Raw genomic sequence first — 20,173 nt, forward strand, 5'->3', positions numbered from 1 at the left:
CCTACATTTACTATTTTCCTGCAGTTTTGATTTAGAAAAGGCTTTTTTTTTAAAGCCTGAGGATTGCATAAACCTCTTCTTGATATTGCATACCTTTCTCCCCCTGAATCCAACCCTTTTGCCAAACGTATCTTCGCCTGGTCCTTTCATCTCGTGGCCCCTGTATCTCCCCAACACCAAAAACCCTTTACTTTCTGTATTGGCTTTTCCAGTCCCCACCAGACTCCTCCTGTTGCCAGTATCGGGAGCAAGAGTGACTATAGGGATCTGGAATCGGCTTGATCCTCACTATCAAAGACCTGGAGCAGCATTCTCCTGGCGAACACACTGTCGTGTGAACAGACTCGCTGCTCTTGAACTAGTTTAGCTGTCTGTCTGCTTGCTTGTCTTGCTATCTGTCTGCCTTACTAGTTGGTGTCTGCATCTCGCTTTTACTGACAGGATCAAGTCCCACAACCTTGGTAACGCGAGCCTTAAAATGTTCACCATAATAACATTTGTTATTGAAAAGGAGAGGGAACAAAATGCTTGGAAAATGCCGTGTATGGCAAAGATAGTGTGTAACAGTGTATGACTAAGACAGTGTATGTCTAAGACAGTGTATGACTAAGACTGTGTATGACTAAGACTGTGTATGACTAAGACAGTGTATGTCTAAGACAGTGTATGACTAAGACTGTGTATGACTAAGACTGTGTATGACTGAGAGAAAGTGGTGCTGAACACCGAAAGAAAGTTGTAAGACAACTAACCTGGTTTATGGGAGGAATTAGCAATTTGTGAGATAAGAATGCAGGTAAGTGGATTATGGAGTAACCCAGAAAGCGGGCGAGAGATGGAGAAGGTAGAAAGAGAATGAATAAATGGGAGGAATATAGATATACAAAAATAAAAGTGGGGAGAGAAGGAGACGAGTGAGGAATATATAGAGAGAGAAGAGGATGAGAGGGAGGTGGGAGAGAGAGAGAGACAACCACTAACACAGAGTTAACTCACCATGCAGTCTCCTTACTCCAGGAGCAATATAACCGGTCGAGTAGTTAATGTTGCAGAGTGAATGGACCAGTGAAGTCTTGACCCCACAGCAGCAGCATCTTGACCTTCACCCGGGGCCTCCTGGAAGGAAGGAGAATGTTGTTAACTACCAGGTTGTCAAGTGAACTGGTGTTGCAGGGAACACACACACACACACACACACACACACACACACACACACACACACACACACACACACACACACACACGAGGCATCAAGCCTCCTTCGTCTGGTCATCAATAAAATATCGTCATTTACATATATATAAAAACAGGTTATGTCCGAGAACAGAATCCTGGGGAAATCCACTGGTGTGTGTGTGTGTGTGTGTGTGTGTGTGTGTGTGTGTGTGTGTGTGTGTGTGTGTGTGTGTGTGTGTGTGTGTGTGTGTGTGTGTGTGTGTGCACCTCTGAGGGCCCGTCGTTATACTTCGAGAGAGTAGTTCTGATGGCTCGGGATATTATCTTAAATGAGCATTTTTGTCTGCACGGAAGACATTAGCATCAGTCGAGGCCCAGAGCATATTACTTCATAGACCATTTTCTGGGGAGATATCCAAAGAGAAAACTTCGGAATTCTGAAAATATATTAATCGAGAAAAACCCCTTTGTGAAGACTCAGTAAATGCAATGAATCGTAGACCCAATTTCTTCAGACATTGATATTAATGATAAAGATCTTGACTAGAGATGAAGATACTATTTATCTGGAAGGTATTTTACAAAGGTCAATAAAGATATTAACCGAGATAAAGGTATGAACCAGTGATGCTGAGTGAGGAGTCACAATAACGTGGCTAAAGTATGTTGACCAGACCACACACTAGAAGGTGAAGGGACGACAACGTTTCGGTCCGTCCTGGACCATTCTCAAATAAACTTGAGAATGGTCCAGGACGGACCGAAACGTCGTCGTCCGTTCACCTTCTAATGTGTGGTCTGGTCAACAGTGATGCTGAGACTCATAGACAAGATGATATCTTTAGACGCCCCTGCTGAGGTGGTTATATGCTGTTTACAGCCATCATTTCTACCCATACCAGAATATTAACGATTGTGAATTATTTGATGAATATATTCATTTCACCTGTCACTGTATCCTCAGGCATCTCCACCACCACAGTCTTCTCCTTCACCTTCATCTTCCTCACCTCCACCACTGCCTCCTCCAACACCTCCATATTCACCTCCTCCAACATACCCAAAGATATTACTTAACCCTAAGAGATGAAATTAATGGAGTTCAATGGCAAAGTCACCAACAAAAAATAGGAAATGGAAGGCTGGGTAGACTGCGTTGCATCTCATGAAAGGCTGGTGTATAAGCTTGAGAAGCTTACTGGGATATCTTTGAAGGCTCTGGATAAAAAGTGTACCTTATGGACAGGAAACAAATGACCTCAGAGAGTTGTCGAGCTGGAGGTTATTGACCCCATGGCTCGGTCCTGGTACAATTGTTGAACATAATCTATGTAACTGTTCTACCCGAAGGAATAAGCTCATTTCTATGTTTGCTGATGATGCAAAACTAATGAGGAATGTAGAAACTGAGGATTGCACAGATTTGAAGGTAGATTTTGACAAACGTCAAAACAGGGAAGACAAATGGCTATTTGAGTTTAACCCCCAACAAGTGCAATGTAATAAAGATGGGAATGGGAGAAATGAGACTATGAAGAGGAAACGCAGAAACACAATGCAGGAAGCATAGTTGACCAAACGTCACGAAATATACGAGCGGTCAACAAGTGGAATGTACTGAAAACATAAGTCGAGGAAGCCACCTCCATCCACAACTTTAAGGCCACATTCGACAAAGAATTTATAAGTTAAGCTACAGCAACAAGGCTCGTATAGGGCGGGGGCATTAAGAGCTAGACCTCACCTACCCATAGGCACTGTCAGGTCAGTACTGTTAGGTATGCTCCTTCTTTACTACCCCCTCAAGTGACACCTTCCCCCTCACCTCAAGTGACACCCTCCCCCTCAAGCGACACCTCCAACCTCCAATACCCCCTACCTCAAGTGACGCCCCCCCCTCCCTCTTACACCGACACTTCAAGCGACACTTCAAGTGACTGCTCCACCCGACTCAAGCGGCTCCCCACCTCCCCCTTGCCCTCAAGCGACTCTCATACTTCTACTTTATTAAATCCTGGCAAATGCAAAAGTTGAAGACCATTAATTCTCACTTGAAAGTTTTATTTGACGCTTGCAATTCTTGCCCTCGTCTGTTGCCCGTGATCCTGCCGGAGGAGGGGTCTGATCTCCCAGGGAGGTGATCTGATCTCCCAGGGGAGGGATCTGATCTCCCAGGGAGGTGATCTGATCTCCCAGGGAACGGATCTGATCTCCCAGGGAGGTGATCTGATCTCCCAGGGGAGGGGTCTGATCTCCCAGGGAGGTGATCTGATCTCCCAGGGGAGGGATCTGATCTCCCAGGGGAGGGATCTGATCTCCCAGGGAGGTGATCTGATCTCCCAGGGAGGTGATCTGATCTCCCAGGGGAGGGATCTGATCTCCCAGGGAGGTGATCTGATCTCCCAGGGGAGGGATCTGATCTCCCAGGGGAGGGATCTGATCTCCCAGGGAGGTGATCTGATCTCCCAGGGGAGGGGTCTGATCTCCCAGGGGAGGGATCTGATCTCCCAGGGGAGGGATCGGATCTCCCAGGGAAGGGATCTGATCTCCCAGGGAGGGATCTGATCTCCCAGGGGAGAGATCTGATCTCCCAGAGGGATCTGATTTCCTAGGGAAGAGACATGATCTTACAGAGTAGGGATGTGATATCCCAGAAGAGAGACCTGATTTCCCGAAGGATCAGATCTCTTTAGGAGGGATTCGATCCTCCTATGGAAGGGATCTGTTCCCTGCCCCGACGGTATGTGATCTGGGTGAGGAATCAGATCCCAATACGGGATGGTGTTTCCCAAGGATTGAACCCATTCTCTTCCGGAAAAGGCGTCTGCTATTCCAGGGAAGGAATTTGATCCCAAGAAACGGGAGGGATTCCATGCTGGAGCTTGAATCTGATTCCTGTTGGAGGAATCTGATCCCCAACAAGATGAAATGGATCTCACTCCACCGACGTTCCTGTGGAGTATACAATGGGAGTGATAACTGGACAAAGTTCGTCGGCATCCAGTTTGCATTCTCCTTGACTTCCCAGAGAGGCAGAGTATCGACAAATGGAAGACTAGAGATAGCTGAAGCTCTACATGTCAAACACTCTCCTCCAACTACCAACGGCCAGCTTACAGCTTATCGCCTATGTTATAGCAAGTAATATAGGACCTGGTGCTATATATCCACTCCTTAGGCTCAATACAGGTCGACCAGGTGAGAACAAATTCTCTCACGGCCTCCAGATGTCCCCCTCCTACACACCTCTTCCACTATCACCTCTCTCCCTACTCACACACACGCCTTCTCCCATCATTGTCAACAAACGATTGCGCCCAGAATGCAAATATGTCGCCTAAAACACTTGCTTTCAAAGTCAGTATCTGACTTCACGACTGTTTAAACAAACGTTAAAGTCTACGGACTTGTAGACGAACATTTCACTTATTCAGACTTTGTGAAGAAGGTTTACTGTGGCTGGTTTTCCCTTCTAGGAGGAATTGGGCGGGGATCCAGATTTTTATGATATAGTAAGAACAAATAATAATTCAGAGTCGAGCCATAATACTATTGCAAGATTCACCATGGTAGTGTCTTTCGTACTGTCACATAGTACTCGCTTTAAATGTACCAACCCCCCAATCTGCCTATGTTGGGCACATATCCACCAGCAATTACTGTGCAAAATTGGGTGAGTCTGAAGACCAGACTCGACGAAACAGACATTTATATTTATACATATAGAAGAATAAATTAAAATTGTGAGACAGAGAAGTAGACAAAATACAGTGATTACAAAAAAAAAAATTAGAATAAGCTAGAAAAAATAATGAGGGTTTAGTTAGCATAAAACACAAGCGAGAAAACACCAGATCCACCTTTCTTGGAAGACATTTTTTTTGCTTACTTGATTATTGTTTATTAGTTTTCCCTTTTCTTTATTTTCCTTCCTTGCTTTTCGGATCCCGCGAGTAATGACATCCCTCGAATTTTCCATCTCTCTCTCTCTCTCTCTCTCTCTCTCTCTCTCTCTCTCTCTCTCTCTATCTCTCTCTCTCTCTCTCTCTCTCTCTAACGTTCTTGCTTCATGCAGGTCGACGTTCGATCCCCGACCGTCCAAGTGGTTGGGCACCGTTCCTTCCTCCAGCCCCATCTTAAATCCTTTTCCTGACCTGTTCCAAGTGCTAAATAGTCGTAATGGCTTGAAGCTATCTCCTGATAGTTCCCCCTCTCCCCTCTCTCTCTCTCTCTCTCTCTCTCTCTCTCTCTCTCTCTCCTTTAACGGCATTGCCTCCATCCCACTCTCCTTTAAATGTACGTCTCTTCCCCCAACCCCCTTCATCCTCCAGTAAGACCTCTCTCCCCAAGGGGTTCTAGGTCTTCCTCCTCCCCATGAGCAGGATCTCCCTCAAGGTCTTCCCTAGGGTGATGTCCTCCCTCCCTGGGGCCCGCACCCCGTGCTTGGGTAAGGCCCCAGTGCCACTCACACTCTCGAAACATGTGGATCGCGATCAATTATTTCACGAATACGATGCATTATAACTCAGAGACGTTGACAGCATGGAACACTTGACGAAACAGTTGGGGATTTTTCAGTTGACTCCTGGAGCTGAAGTTTGATGTGTTTAGTCAACCCTTGAAGCTGAGAGACTTGTGGTTTTTAAGTCAGCTTGTGAAGTAGAGAGACTTATAGTCTTAACGTATGAAACAGATGTTTCAGGTTACTATTGCTCCCATTTAGTAAATTATTAGTTGCACACACAAAACAAATTTTAATCCTTTAAAATTCTACAAATCGCGTAAGGAAAATACAACAAATACAACAGTTTTAGTAGGCGTCAGTATGGATTCTACGTCATTAGTATCTCAATATGTAACAATTTACATATCATGACAATATGACATGATGATTGGGTCACTACACCATGAGTATTCTATCTAAGTACTAGTCAACAACACCTTTACGACATGTCACATTGAGTCTTGATAGAAATCACTAGCCTCCTACATCACTACCAGATTTTAAGATGAAATAATATCCTCTATGACCTGAGAATTGGGTACTGGGAATAGCCAGAAGCCTTAACCACCATCTTGGTAGTAGTCAGTAGCTTACACCATCTTGGAAGCCTCCAATGATGCCCAACCACTTGGACAGTCGTGGATTGAAAGCTTCATGCAGGCCGGCGTTCAATCCCCAACCGTCTGAATAGTTGGGCACCATTCCTTTCCTCCCCCCCCCCTAGTCCCATCTCAAAATCCTTATCCTGACCCCTTCCCAGTGCTATAGTCGTAATGGCTTGGCGCTTTCCCCTTCCAAAACATTAGGAACAAGATGGCTATAAACGTTCTCTGTTTCTCTGGAGGAAATAATGCACTGTGAGACCCGGAGTGTTCCTGAGAGCTCTCAGCCCTTTCCCAGGGGGAGCCATGCTTTCATATTTCCTGCTGAAACGTCTTGTATATCATGTTCTTGTGCGTGGGCGGATGAGTCGCTGAAGCTGCTGTTTTGTCTTACATGTGTGTGTGTGTGTGTGTGTGTATGTGTGTGTGTGTGTGTGTGTGTGTGTGTGTGTGTGTGTGTGTGTGTGTGTGTATGTGTGTGTGTGTGTGTGTGTGTGTATGTCTTGCTAGTCTATTGGCTTATTAACTCTTTAATGTTGCCAAACTTTAATGGGTGAGTGGGGGTGTAGGGGGAGATATTGAGTGTAGGGGGTGTGGTGGGGGAGGTTGAGAGTGGGGGGCGAGTATGACAGGATGAGAAGAAGGTGCAACTGGTGTGAGAGTGGGAAGAGGATGATCCAGTGGTATGTACCACAATACTACACCACCATCCCACAATACTCAGCTTCCCTCTCCACCATTGATATCGACGAACCATCGCAATGGTACAAAGGGTCGCACCTGTTGTGGAATAGAGAATCGGTTCCATTTCTTTGTTCCACCTGCTGTGGCCAGCGATAAATACCATCTGAGTGGCGCTCTTCTCAATTTTCACAAAAATTCTCTACTGATGCTCGTGTTACCACGAAGAGGATTGTCGGAATGAAGAGAGAGAGAGAGAGAGAGAGAGAGAGAGAGAGAGAGAGAGAGAGAGAGAGAGAGGGAGAGAGAGAGAGAGAGAGAGAGAGAGAGAGAGAGAGAGAGAGAGAGAGAGAGAGAGAGAGAGAGAGAGAGAGAGAGAGAGAGAGAGAGAGAGGGAGAGAGAGAGAGAGAGAGAGAGAGAGAGAGAGAGAGAGAGAGAGAGAGAGAGAGAGAGAGAGAGAGAGAGAGAGAGAGAGAGAGAGAGAGAGAGAGTTTACCTTTGAAGGGGCGACAGGTGAGTCCAATACAAAAGGAATGGTAGAAATATAAAACTCCTCATTTAACCCACAACATCAACTCTCACAGACAAGCAAATCGTCAAATGAAAACAGTTCAAAAAGGGGGGATCTATATGTTCCCTTTTGTACTATACGGGAATCAGAAACAGGAAGAAAAACATGCAACACGAAACGTTGGCATCCAAAGACTGGTGGTCTCTGCTTCAAGTCTGACAAGAGACATTTATCTGAGCACCCAATCTAACTAAACTGAGAAAATCGTTCTGTTACAATCAGTAAAAGGTTGACCTGCTACACCATTCTCAACAGCTTGATCCAACCACTGCGTTAACGTGTTCTATAGTGGTTATTTGACAGGTTGAAGTCCACACTTTACTTCTATCACTGAACTTTTAAAAGGCAGTGGGACCGGATAAGGCTAATTCTAGACCTTAGGGTTGGACATGTTTATGAGTGGGATTGGGGGGTTATAAATAGGAGCTGCCTCGCATGGGCCAAAAGGTCTTCTGCAGTTACCTTTGTTCTTACGTTCTTATGTTCCACAGGTATACACGCTGTAGCTTGGACCTGCATGTCACAGGCCTCTGTTAAGCTAGCCTAGCTCAAAGAATTTGGCACTCCCAAATGAAGAATTTTGATGTAGTTTCTGTCCATAAAAGGAAGAATCGTTCAGTAATCGGTAACTACAGTGTTCCTGTTTTTAATTACTGGCAAAATTTACGAGATATTAATCTCTCAGCATGACAGCCATTTTCGACTATGATCGGTTAATACGCTCTCGACAATTTGGCTTTATTAAAGGTCGTTCTGCTCCTGACCTTTTGCTAAAGCTCTTTACCAGGCGGCATCCGTCACTGGATCTCTTGAGATCTATCTTGAGATGATTTCGGGGCTTAGTGTCCCCGCGGCCCGGTCCTCGACCAGGCCTCCGATATCTCCTATAATAACTCCAAAATCAGCTGTATTTTTTTTTTTTACTCGAAATTGCTTTTTGATTGTAAATGACACTAAACTAATAAAGCAAATCTTCCAGCACATGGTATCACTGGTGTCACATAACTTTAATAGTAGTCCTCAATGGGGCCGATTGCCAAGGCCACATAACTGGTTCCAGCTACGGCAGGATTGAGTGCTTGGCCTTTCGTTGTGGAATGTCTATTTCAGCGAGCTACTGCACTTAATTCCTGAAGCTCTAGCCTCTGGTGATGGCTACATTCTAACCTTTTCACGTGGAAAATGAGAAATACCAACTGCTCCAAGGGTCATTATTCAAACACACACTGCCAGGTATAATGTCTACCTGGCACAAGGTGACAGTAAGTCACATTTGCGACGGAAAGAGCACATATTATGATGATAATGAGAAAACACGATATTGTAAATTGGACAGATATTCAAATGTGAAGTCAAACCCTAGTGATCAGTGGGGAAATTGACGTCTTGGGAATTATTCTTGACTCTTCAATATCCACGGAGCACACACGAAGCATATACATCTTACACGAAGCATCCCCATCTTACACGAAGCATCCCCATCTTACACGAAGCATATACATCTTACACGAAGCATCCACATCTTACACGAAGCATCCACATCTTACACGAAGCATCCACATCTTACACAAAGCATCCCCATCTTACACGAAGCATCCACATCTTACACGAAGCATCCACATCTTACTCGAAGCATAAGCTCGCTCTCATCTTAAGTATGCACACCGCTCTCCAGCTTGGCTTTACTCCCATCATTTATCAGAAATCTGCGCGAGCTGGAGAGCCCTGCATGATGGGTCTAGTCATGACCCCCGTTCTTGTTGAACTTGCAACAGAGCCTTCAACACAGGAGAGAGATGCCGGCGGCCCTCACTGATATACACAAAGATAATGTTCTAGATATCCCCCCCCCCTCCTCCCACATCTGTCTCAGCATCCTGAACATCCAGCTCAGCTAACAATATCAACATACTGGCAACGCCCTTTGAAGAACCTCACCCTATCGGCGTTCATTAATTAATCCCATCCCATCCCATCCCATGAAGTCAGCTGATGCTGTGAGGTACACGGCTGACTGCTAGTTCATCTTCTGCCGTACTTGATAGTTATTTACCAATAGTTTGAATAATGTAACTCATTATAATAGGAGTTTTACAGTCAGGAGTCGAATGAGCTTAATGAAGAATAACAGCTTTTAGCTTGATGATTCATTAGGAACATCAGCTTGGTTTAAACACAAAGTGGGGGAAGAGAGAGAGAGAGAGAGAGAGAGAGAGAGAGAGAGAGAGAGAGAGAGAGAGAGAGAGAGAGAGAGAGAGAGAGAGAGAGAGAGAGAGAGAGGACCCACCCCCCTCACACCACACGTCTAGGACCTGTACAAGCGGTTCAATTCCTGTAGCCTTCTCTCGTAACTCATAACTCATGCCTCTTAGGTCTGGAACTAGTCTTGTGGCATTCCAGTGAACCAGTAGATAGATGGAGAGAGAGAGAGAGAGAGAGAGAGAGAGAGAGAGAGAGAGAGAGAGAGAGAGAGAGAGAGAGAGAGAGAGAGAGAGAGAGAGAGAGAGAGAGAGAGAGAGAGAGAGATAAACAGAAAAAAGAGATAAAAACACAATACTCGCTCCTCTCTGCTTCATTGACTGATTGAGTGGCTGGCTCTCTGACTGACTACCGCACAGGCTGACCGTCTTTTTTAACTGTCTGTCTGTCTATTTGTATTCGTGTATGTCCGTCTCTCTGCCCGACTGACTGAATGATTGACTGTCAACTAAGTAAATACATGACTGGGTGTCCATTGACTGACTGATAACCGACTTACACCTCTCTCTCTCTCTCTGTCTCTCTGTCTCTCTCTCTCTCTCTCTCTCTCTCTCTCTCTCTCTCTCTCTCTCTCTCTCTCTCTCTCTCTCTCTCTCTCTCGTGTCTAGGATAAGCAGATCACCAATGCTCTTGCATGCTTTTGCACCACAATATACTTTATGCAGGAATAGTGCTTTGATGCGTTGCTAAGAAAGAAGTGGAGATGGAATAGAAGAGAGGAGGACGAGAGGAGGAAGATGAGAAAGAAAACGAGATAGAGATGGGATGGAAAGTGTAAACAAAAAAAGAATAAAGAAGGAGATAAGTGAACCGAAGAACTACAAAAAAGGAAGTAGATAAGTGAACCGAAGAACTACAAAAAAGGAAGTAGATAACGAGGAAGAAAAAGTAAAAGAAAAAAGATAATGGGAAATAAAACAGAGAAGGGATGAAGAACACAAGGAAAAAAGGGAGAGGAAAGTGACTGAAATGAAGAAAAGAACAAAAATATGTGAAAGAGGAAGAATTAACAATGTTGATAGAAGACAGAAAAGAGAAGGACAATGAAAGGAATGGGAAGAATAAAAGACAGAAGAGAGAAAGAGGAGAAACAGGCAGAAGAGAGATACCAAGAAGTAGCAGAAGAAATGGAAGACGAAGAAACGAACGAGGAAAATGAAGAAGGTGAAGATGAGAAGTCAAGAATAAAGAGGAGAAGAAGATAATGAATAGAACGAAGACAAACACAAAGAAGAAAGAAGAGCAAAAAGAAGGTGAAATGATAGAAGAGAAGGAGGAGGAGAAGGAGGAGGAAAAGGAGGAGGAAGTAGAGGAAGATGAGGGCGAAAATGATAAGAGACAGAGATAAGAAATGTGGGAGAAGAGAGCAAAAACTAGATAAGGAAGGAAGGATATAGGTGGGAGAGAAGGAACAGACGATAATAGCAGAATAGGAGAAGGGAGAGTAAGTGAAGAGATAAAATGAAAAGACGAAAGAAGTGGGAAGTAAAGGAGGGATACGAAGATGAAGAAGAGAAAGAGATAAGAAAAAAGAGAAAGAGGAGAAAGGAGAAGAAATAAAGAAATGAAGAGAAACAAGAGGCGAACCAAGTAGTCGAAGAGAAAGGTGCGGAGAACGAAAGAGAGGAAGAGAAATAGGTGGAGAACGAAGGAGACGAAGGGAAATACGTGAATAACTAAAGATAGGAAGAGAAGACGTCGATAACTAAAGATAGGAAGAGAAAGACGTGGAGAACTAAAGATAGGAAGAGAAAGACGTGGAGAACTAAACAGAGGAAGAGAAAAAGATGGAGAACTAAACAGAGGAAGAGAAAGGAGTAGAGAACGAAAGAAAGGAAGAGAAAGGGGTGGATAACGAAGGAGATGAAGAGAAAGGAGTGGATAACGAAGGAGAGGAAGAGGAAAGGAGTGGATAACGAAGGAGAGGAAGAGAAAGGAGTGGATAACGAAGGAGAGGAAGAGAAAGGGGTGGATAACGAAGGAGAGGAAGAGAAAGGAGTGGATAACGAAGGAGAGGAAGAGAAAGGGGTGGATAACGAAGGAGAGGAAGAGAAAGGAGTGGATAACGAAGGAGATGAAGAGAAAGGGGTGGATAACGAAGGAGAGGAAGAGAAAGGAGTGGATAACGAAGGAGAGGAAGAGGAAAGGAGTGGATAACGAAGGAGAGGAAGAGAAAGGAGTGGATAACGAAGGAGATGAAGAGAAAGGGGTGGATAACGAAGGAGAGGAAGAGAAAGGAGTGGATAACGAAGGAGAGGAAGAGAAAGGGGTGGATAACGAAGGAGAGGAAGAGGAAGGGGTGGATAACGAAGGAGAGGAAGAGAAAGGGGTGGATAACGAAGGAGAGGAAGAGAAAGGAGTGGATAACGAAGGAGAGGAAGAGAAAGGGGTGGATAACGAAGGAGAGGAAGAGAAAGGGGTGGATAACGAAGGAGAGGAAGAGAAAGGAGTGGATAACGAAGGAGAGGAAGAGGAAAGGAGTGGATAACGAAGGAGATGAAGAGAAAGGAGTGGATAACGAAGGAGAGGAAGAGGAAAGGAGTGGATAACGAAGGAGAGGAAGAGAAAGGAGTGGATAACGAAGGAGATGAAGAGAAAGGGGTGGATAACGAAGGAGAGGAAGAGAAAGGAGTGGATAACGAAGGAGAGGAAGAGGAAAGGAGTGGATAACGAAGGAGATGAAGAGAAAGGGGTGGATAACGAAGGAGAGGGAGAGAAAAGAGGGAGAGGAGGCAGGTGGATGATGCATTAAGTATTGATCACTTCCGGGAAGCTGGGGTCATGTCCCACCTATTGCTACTCACCTATTTTGTCTGCAGGACTGAGCTTCGGCTCTTGTACCCCGCCTTTTCAGCCACCGGTCCTCTAAGGCGATGGATCCCGACCCACATGGCTGTATATCTACTTTTAAAGCTGGGAATTGTGATGGTTTCTACTATCTACCTGTTTTATGTGTCTTCTACATCTACTAATATTGTGTTAAATGAGAAATTTCTCACACCTATAATTTTCATTGAGAAAATATTTCTCCTTTTTTCAGCTAATCAATTTTTCGACGTAATTTTATTTCTTTTTCTTTATTGTGTTTTTTTATCGTTTATCGTTTATTCTTTATCTTGTTTATCGTTTATTATTATTATCTTTATTCTTGTTTCATTCCACGTAATTCTTGGAAGAGCCTCATTGAAAACCTCTTTATTTTTTGAAGTTTCTTTGTGGGTCTTTTTGAAGATCATACGACGGAGCTGCATAGTCAATGGATGGTCTCACGTTCGTGGTGAAAAAGAGTTCTGAATGCCTTTTTATTGAGGTTTCTAAAGATGTGTTTAGAGCATCTTGCTGACGTTATACGTAACGAAGGAGTTTTAGGAGTGAGTGAGTTTTCATTTCAACTCATTGAGGAGTGAGTTTTAGTGATATATCCACTCCTTGGTTTTCTTCTCAAGTTGTTTCAGATAAGTTTTTTCTTTTATTGTGTATCGCCCAGCTGACTTCATTTTTATAACCTTACACTTTATGCAATTGAATTCCAGCGGCCATTTCTCGGATCATCTCTTTCCGGCACTCTTCCTCTGATTCGACTCTTATTCATTGTGTGTACAGATGTGAGTACAGCCCGAGCTCCTAAAGGTTCCCAACGTCACGAAAATCATCAATGTTTTACCAATTGTCAATTGGGAGAGAGAATGTGGAGATTGGTATTAATGAGTCAAAATGTGCTTAAAAATGGGTTATAAGTAACTTAAATTGCGTCACAAAATGGGTAAATATATAATATGGGTGATAATTGGTAAAAGGCTCAGAAAGAATACAAAATCGGGTTAAAGTGAGTGAGAGAGAGAGAGAGAGAGAGAGAGAGAGAGAGAGAGAGAGAGAGAGAGAGAGAGAGAGAGAGAGAGAGAGAGAGAGAGAGAGAGAGAGAGAGAGAGAGACATATAACAACGCTACATACATGTATGATATGAAGTATGTTTTAAACCCTTGTCAACAGCACTCGGTCACACACCGTCCTGTGATATACTCTGAGTATACCACAATTTGCTTACCTCTGATGTAAAGTGAATATTCTACATCTTTGTTAGCGTATATTCCTCTGGGCCCTTCAATACCAGTTATATATTCAGAGTATAACACACCTAAGCATAAAGTATGCTAACTATTAATTACTCACCAGGAAAACATATTCAGGCGTACTATATTATATACGTATCTTGGTATATTATACTTCGAATATACGGAACATATAATACTCTAGATATATCATAATCTTGACACTAAATGCATTAGCTTAACCCGGTAGAACTTTGTACATACAAGGGTACTATTATATATAACCTTTAAGAGACGAATTATACTATGAAAATAGATTAATAGACTCAAGATAACCTCAAGATATCTCAAGATAACCTCAAGATTACACAGGTCCTATCCTGAGAATACATTACGATATAGGATACTCTGATCCTATACTTTGAATACATTATGATATAGGATATTCGGGTCCTATACTTTGCAAATATAGTATGTGTATAAGGCTCTGGATAATATATTGTAGACATAATATATGCCGCATATATGATAACCCAGACACATAACACATATAACAGTAACTTACATCAGAATACTATACTCTAAGTTTGTTGGGTATAGCAATGTCCTATTTCCTCATTCTAGCTGTTACAGCATACTCGAGCAACACCAGGTGATCCAACATACCCACACAATATACGCAACACATACTCATTATTCCCGTTCATTGTAATCCGACTTTGCATTTGCTCATTATTGCCTCACACTTCTCTTCCTCTTCACAGACACGCCTCACTCATCTCATAAAATTCTCCTCATTGAGAAACTATTTTTCTTTTCCCTTTGCTTCGTGTTAATTCGTGTTAGGAATGAGAGTAAGGACGTTCGAGACTCCTGAGAGAGAGTGAGAGAGTGTGAGAGAGAGAGAGAGTTCACTTCACGTTCACTTGACCGTCCCACCTGCGTTCATTCAGCTCGTTACAAAACTCTGGAGACGTTCAAAGAGAACCGAAGCGGCCAGATATAGAACGTCCCATCAAAGGGGTTGTGACTTTGGAGGCCGGGTTCTGGGAAGGTATTTGTCATCTTCAGACGCCATTATCCTGCTCTCTCTCCCTCTCTCTCTCTCTCTCTCTCTCTCTCTCTCTCTCTCTCTCTCTCTCTCTCTCTCTCTCTCTCTCTCTCTCTCTCTCTCTCTCTCTCTCTATTATCTCCCCTTGTTTCCCGGTAAACAGAGGGGCTCTCCCGAATAGTTGATCTTTATGGGTGAGCACTACACTGTTACAGAGAAATAACGTGAAGTATTAATGGGAAAATCAGAAAATCAGTAGGAGTCCCGATAAGGATTCGAACCTGCATTCTTGGTACACCCAAACCCACACTCTAGACCACTACACCACCACATGGGTAGAAAGCAATACTGTGGCTGGGAGTCCAGGCGTTCTGCCTCGAACGCTTGTACCCGCTTTCTTCTTCCCCTGCACATCCCCCCCTTTCTCTCTCCCCAGTCAGCACCCTCTCTCTCTCCCCAGCCTGCACCCCGTCTCTTCCCCAGTCAGCATCCCATCTCTTGCTAGTGATACATATATCTTTAGTGACGATATATTTTGCCAGCGGCATATCCCTTAGCAACGCCATATACCTTCTCAATGGCGTATATTTCTTGCCAGTGGCGAATATATTTTGCTAGTGGCGTAGACATTTCCTGTGGCGTTTACATTTCTAGTGGCGTATTGATGTGGCCAATGGCGTATATCTTACCTGTGGCGTATATCTTACCTGTGGCGTATATCTTACCTGTGGCGTATATCTTACCTGTGGCGTATATCTTACCTGTGACGTATATCTTACCTGTGGCGTATATCTTACCAGACAGGTGAACATGAATGAGGGGTCGAACGCGGGATGAGGGGAACATGCAAGGGAAAGAAAGGGTGGAAGATAAGGAACTAGAGAAGCAAGGAAGACCTTGACAGGAGAGACGAAAGTTGAAAAAAACAGACCAATGGCTGATTAATGACAGACTCGGGGAAAATATCAGCTGGAAACGACACTAACATTTATCAACAGCAAAGTCAAGATCATTATCCATTTAATCAACTGTTTCTTACGATGGACAGAATCAGCTAAATTGAACACGAATCCTTTATACTGACTGAATATAATTCTGTGTCGCCTGTCTCTCTCTCTCTCTCTCTGCTTCAGGAACAGGACCCCTTCCTTCTTTACTTCCTCCCTGGCTCGGCTTTTATAGCTTTATGGCACTTTATTTTCTGTAAAGTTAGACAAATGTTCCTATTTTGGTGAGTCAGGGTACCAAGCAGAGTGGTGGGCAGTGGTGAGGCTTGGAGGGAGAGGTGAAACTGAAGGATATTGATCTCTGTTAGATTGTGAGGGGGACGTGGGTGTGTGTGTGTGTGTGAGTGTGTGCATGTTGGACAAGTATGTGGAACGTGTATGAGGGAAGTGCGTATCAGAGATGCGTATGAGGAACAGGCTTGTCATACAACATAGTATGTGACTTTCAAAGATCACAACGTTTCTACACATAAGTAGATCACTATCAGAGATATCTTGAACAACAACGCCTTGTTGAAGAACAGACATAGCTGAGACATACATCAAGTACCCTCATCCAATTATCAGAATACACTTACCTTCCTCTAGGAATACACTTACCTTCCTCTATAGGCATACCTTCCTGTAGAGCAAGACGAAACCTCTACAGCACACCTACACCCTCAGCCGACATCAACTGTGAGTTGATGTCGGTGAAAACACCTCACCTCACTTCTCATCATCGTATATGGTGCATATAATATAAAACTTTCAACTATGTATCAACTTTTCTTCTGTCATTCCTAACGAAGTTGAAAATTTAACTTTTCAGGGGTGATTTATGTTTAAAAGATAAAAAGGAATGTAGAGAACATTGAAGCTAGAGTTATTGAATATGATCTTTGTTGATTGTCTTCTTTCGTCTCTTATTTCATCCACTACCCACTCTCAACTTTATTCCCCTACCTCCTATCTCCCCTTTCTTCTCCTCTTCCTCATATCTCCCCTTTCCTCATCTCTCCCCACCTTCTCTACCTTTCTCTTCCCTATCTTCCCCCAACATTGTCCTCTCTACCCCTTTCCTTTCCATTCATTCCTTCTCTCCACCTCCCTCAATCTCCCCTCTTGTGCCTCTCCTCCCCTTAGTTTCCCCTCTACATCCTCTGCATCTCTCTCTTCCTCACTCCTTCCCTCTCTCCTCCCTCCCTCTCTATATGCCTTTCTCTTTGCCTCTCTCGTTACATCTCTCCCACCTTCTCCTCTTTGTCTCTCTCTCCCCCTTCACTCTGGGACAGACCCCGACTGGCTTATGACACTCCCACACCCCCTATGTGTCATCTTGGAAAGTTGAGGTTAGACCCCAAGCGTGTATGGAATGCAATCTTAAAGAGACAGACAGAAAGACAGACAGACAATATCTTATATAGATATTGATATAAAGAATTTTCTCAATTTCTTGTCTCTTGAATAAGATAAATATATTTAAGATCTGCAACTGTGTTTCTCTTGCCCACCACATAGTAATCTATTCCCCCCCCCAACCAATCTTGTAAATGGAAATTGATTCTTAAGTTCCAGTAAAAAAAAAGTTTTGTGGACATCGGAAAGCTCTAAACTTTGCTGACTACCTCTTCACGGCTCTGTTAGCTAACAATCACAGTGTGTGTGTTGAAGAGTTTAGAGTTTCTAAACTATACCTTCAAGAGAATTCCCAGTTGGTGGTAAATTCCCATGTCGGATTAATTCTGCTTTGCATCACGTCACTACTGACGGAGTTTCCACTTGAGGGGGAAAATTGCACAAGTTTTGGTTATAATTACTGTCCACTTTGTGTCGTCATTTTGTCTGCGTCTCTGACTCATCATGTCTTCTCCCCCTCATCACTGTCACTATCTGTCTGTATGTCTGTCTGCAGACGATGAGTCACAATAACGTGGCTGAAGTATGTTGACCAGACCACACACTAGAAGTTGAAGGGACGACGACGTTTCGGTCCGTCCTCGACCATTCTCAAGTCGATTGATGTCTGTCTGTCTTACCCTCTCCCTTTCTCTGGCTACGTAGCTCTCCCCTACTAATCCCCCCTAGTATAATTATATCTATGAAAATGCCTGTTTTCTAGAGATTTCTAAATCCCTCTTAGACAATAACTGGCACAAGCACAACAGCGTAAATCGAGTTTCGTCCACCTTGGCCAAAACTTTTTTCTGTCTCTTTATTCCATGTGGTCCTGTGAAGACCTTCCAATCACCTTGTTTCTCCTTCTTTATCTATTTGCGGTTTCGTAAATGTCATTTCTGGAAGGCAAACTGACAGAAACGCACCAAAGAGAACTATCAGATATCTGTACACCAGTTGATTGACAGTTGAGAGGCGGGACCAAAGAGGCAAAGCTCAACCCCCGCAAGCACAAATAGGTGAGTACACACACACACACACACACACACACACACACACACACACACACAACTAGGTGAGTACACACACACACACACACACACACACACACACACAACTAGGTGAGTACACACACACACACACACACACACACACACACACACACACACACACACACACACACACACACACACACACACATACACACACACTCACACACACACACACACACACACACACACACACACACACACGCACACACAGTCAGCAGTTTCAAAGCATTATACGACAAAGAGTACTGGGAAGACGAGACACCACGAGCGTAGCTCTCATCCTGTAACTATACTTAGATAAATACACTTAGGTAATAACACACAGAGCAAAAAAAGGCCAATTCCTCTGGAAAGACTTAAGTCCACCGCCGAAAGTCAACAACGAGTAGAAGTTCCAGGAAAAACAAGCAATACACTAAGCATTTTTACTTAATTAAAAACCAAAATAAACCACGATGCATTAGGTTATGTCAAAAAAGCATACTAAAGTATGTCAAGCGAGTATACTAAGGTATGCCAGGCTGGTATGTTCTCAAACAGTCTGTGGGACGAACTAGTAATTTGGTCACGTTTTCTGAATCGTAGAAGCTTATATGAGGACTTTCATGTTGCATGTTTTGTCATCAATACTTCGAAAAATAGTCAGTACATTGGCTGGTGTGGAGGGGGGGGGGGGGGAAGACAGGTGTGTGTGTGTCGGTAAAGACAGGTGTCAGTGGGGGGAGACAGGTGTGTGTGTCGGTAAAGACAGGTGTCTGTGGGGGGGGGGAGACAGGTGTGTGTGTGCGTGTGTGGAGGCAAGACAAATGTGTGGGGGAAGAAAAATAGATAAGAAAAGACAGGTGTTGGGGAAGGCAGGTGTGTGGGGCGGAAGACAAGAGTATGGAAAAGACATGAATAAGTAAAAGACAAATGAGAGATTTAGCAAAAAGGGATGAACATATAAGAAAGGGAAGGGACCTATCAAGGAGAAAGCGCCAAGCCATTACGACTATATAGCACTTAGAAGAGGTCAGGATAAGGATTTGGGATGGGGCATGGAACAGGGGGGAAAGGAACGGTGCAAAACCACTTGGACGATCCGGGATTGAACGCCGACCTGCATAAAGCGAACACAGGTGTCCAGGAAGACAGCAACTGGATCGTGTCAGACACATAGAGTGGTAAATAGAGCAACAAGGAGAGCAATGCAGCAGGTGTATCTTACCGAACATTTATTTGCTCTAAGATATAATAATGTACATATATGTTCCCTATTAAAAGTTTTACGTCGTCAACGCACGTGGTGACGCTCACTAGACGCACATCTGACGTGTTCACGTCACGTGAATTATACACACACAAGTCTTATAAGCAGTTGTGGGTAATTTCATAACTTATATAAAATCTTGTGTCGGATCCAAATTCATTTAAACGGAGAAAGAGAAACTCGTTAAAGTTCGTCAGGAATTACTCCAATAACGACGGGTTCAGGAGCCATACTGAAGCATAGTGACTTTCATTTGTTTTATGAAAACAAAAGTGAATTTGGCGTATATCTCTTCAGATACTTTATAGTGTCTTATACTTTGCTCGATCTATGCTTTTTTTTCTTCCACTCGTAAATAGATTTCCGAGTGAATTTATTTTAATACAAAATTGGGTTTAAACCAAAAATGTAGAAGAGAAAAAATTTGCAGCGTCCATATTTTTCTCTTGCAAATCAATTTGCAGCGGGAAGCTTTCATGAAAGTGAATTGGGATGAAAGGAGGATCAAGTCAGCTGCTCACCGAGCCATCGTCCTCAACCCTCAACAGTAACTCAGAAGAACATGGTATATACAACAGCCCATTTATATTATG

General features: G+C 43.6%; 1 long non-coding RNA gene across 1 annotated transcript in view; it reads right to left on the reverse strand.

Annotated features, from left to right (window-relative positions):
• Positions 1-20,173, reverse strand: part of LOC138371280 (uncharacterized) — a 200,946-nt gene that overhangs the window by 66,375 nt on the left and 114,398 nt on the right. Inside the window, exon 4 of the long non-coding RNA XR_011230387.1 lies at positions 997-1,116. This is a non-coding gene — a long non-coding RNA (uncharacterized lncRNA). The remainder of the gene's footprint in view (positions 1-996; positions 1,117-20,173) is intronic.

The sequence above is a fragment of the Procambarus clarkii genome, chromosome 35 (genome assembly GCF_040958095.1).
Source record: "Procambarus clarkii isolate CNS0578487 chromosome 35, FALCON_Pclarkii_2.0, whole genome shotgun sequence".
In the NCBI taxonomy this organism is placed as follows: domain Eukaryota; kingdom Metazoa; phylum Arthropoda; class Malacostraca; order Decapoda; family Cambaridae; genus Procambarus; species Procambarus clarkii.